Genomic DNA, 2,564 nt, shown 5'->3' on the forward strand with positions numbered 1-2,564 from the left:
ACACGAATGTATATTATGTATTATGGTTTATATGAAACCAATCAAGTATATCTCACGTTTATAAAATTCCATGTATGAAACAAATATGATTTTGATTGTGATTTTGTATCTTTTATTTGGTTTTATTATGTGTATGCATAGCGATGCAAGATGGGTATCAACCATTTGTTATATATTAAACATTTAAATTTGATGTGTCAGTGTGTGATTAGCTCATTTGGTAGGGACTTTGTCTTTTATATTGGAGGTCATAGGTTCTATCCACGTATTGATGATTCCTACTAACTGTTAGCAAAATTATGATCATGTATTAATATTATGTATTATATTGTATTTGATGGGTTTTGAGCATAACATCAATCCTATGATGTACATGCAAACCCTAAAGCTTTAGATCTAGGTTTTTCTAATTGTACTTGCAAATCATCCAAAGCTTGTAAACCCTAATCTAGCATACAAAAAAACGAAAATAACATCTAATAAACAAGTTAGAAGGTTACATTGATTGTTGCTTGAAGATCTTGAGCTTTTGAGAACTTTAGCACCTCAAATGTTGTGCCTCTAATAAATCACAAACACCAAAGAAAGTTGGAGAATAATAGGGAGAGGGGGAAGGCTAAAATCGGCTCTTAGACTCTTCTTAGGGTTGTGGTAGCCGATTTATGAAGCCCTGGGGTCCTTTATATAGGTGAGCTGTTAGGGTTTCAGTCAAAACCCAAATTGGATTGCTTAGGCCTTAAGCAGTCCAAAGGAACCTTCCAGAATAAAGCCTTGGACGGATTCAAGGTGGGCTTCCCTCCTTGATTTCGTCCACCCCATTCTAATGGATCCTCAGCCCAAAATCCAATTATCTTATAATTGCAATTCCATCCCCTAGGTTCAATTAATATCTTTTGATCACAAAATTAATTTCTTAATTAATTCTTGACCAATATTAATCAACCAATATGATTTATCTTTTAATATATTATTCATATATTATATTAATAAACCATAATAACCTCTTTCTCCATTATTCATCCAATCAAGTTGCTTCGGTGAAGGCAACCCAAAAGGACCTTCATACAACCGGGTCAAGTACATACCAAATATAGTTATAGGCTTAGACACCTAATCCAATAGTATTGTGATAGCCCAATAGTTTGTATGTAGTAATATTATGTATTATATTGTATAGTGATAACCCATTAATTTGTATATTGGCCCCCGGGATTCTAAGATCCTCAGCATCCGAATTATGTATGTCACCTTCAACGATCCTTATACGGCCTAAAACAGGCCTCAACGGCCTCGTATCAACGGTTCGCTTAGCATGTTATTCACATGGAGTTCAAACACAATCTCACCGACTCCTTTCTCTTCATTTATCATGATGGTGTTGATACTTCGTATCTCCTTCTATATGTTGATGAAGTTGTCTTGACTAATTCGTCTCCGATTCTTCTTCAGTGTATTCTCGTTCAGCTTAGCAGGGAGTTGGTCATGACTGACCTTGGGACTCAGCTATTTTCTCGGAATCTCTGCCACCCGCTCTCCTCACAGTCTCTTCCTCTCCCAACGAAAGTTTGCCTCTGAGATCCTTAAGTGTGCGCATATGCTTCGGTGCAATCAAGCTCGCACACAGGACGGGTCCATTGATTTTGAATGCCCTGTGCCAAATTTAAAAGATGGGCCCTAATATATATATATATATATATATATATATATATATATATATATATATATAATTCGTTAGTACTACTATGGTCTAATCAATTAATATGGTGAGGACGAAGTTGAAAAACAAAAGAAATTAGATTAATTCAAAAAAATGGACAATTAAGGGAGTGAGGGCAATTAGAAAAAAAAATAAAGAAAACAATTACAACATAAATGTGGAATCAAAAAAACTAACTAATAAAGAAAAGTGGGAATGAAAAAAAAAAACTAATTAATAAAAAGGTGGGGGTAAGAAAAAAAAACTGATTAATAAAAAACACGCATGAAGGTGGGGGTAAGAAGAATTAACATTGCCCATGTAAAAAGGAAAGTAGGAAACTAACAACTTATTATTATTAAAAAAACAAAAGCTTGCAGCGGCAGAGGATCGAACATAGGCCCAATTTAAAAGGGAATATGACTTGTTAAGGTAATTAATTTTTCAGGTTGTTTACATATAGGTAATTAAAAGGGAATATGACCTGCTGTAGCAGGTTACATCCAGCTACAACATGTCATAATGGTTATATGTGAACACTTTCATCAAGTTCGTTACCTAGATGTGTAAAAAAAATAGTTACCTAAATATGCACAAAACCAAAAGTAAGAGTAAATTACATGAATGGTCCCTATGGTTTGGGGGAATTTGTGCATTTGGTGCTTAACTTATTTTTTAACTCGGATGGTCCCTACTGTTTATTTTTGTTGCGCGCTTAGTCTCTGTCTTACCTAAAACGACTATTGTGTCCTTATTAATTTATTTTTTTAAATTAATTTTCTTATTTATGTTTTTTTATATGTTTAAAAAAATTAATAGACCTCACATATTTGTATCTCCTCACCGTAAACCTAAAACCACATTTGAT

The sequence above is a fragment of the Lactuca serriola genome, chromosome 4, assembly GCF_051521515.1.
Source record: "Lactuca serriola cultivar US96UC23 chromosome 4, Lser_US96UC23_V15, whole genome shotgun sequence".
NCBI classification, from domain to species: domain Eukaryota; kingdom Viridiplantae; phylum Streptophyta; class Magnoliopsida; order Asterales; family Asteraceae; genus Lactuca; species Lactuca serriola.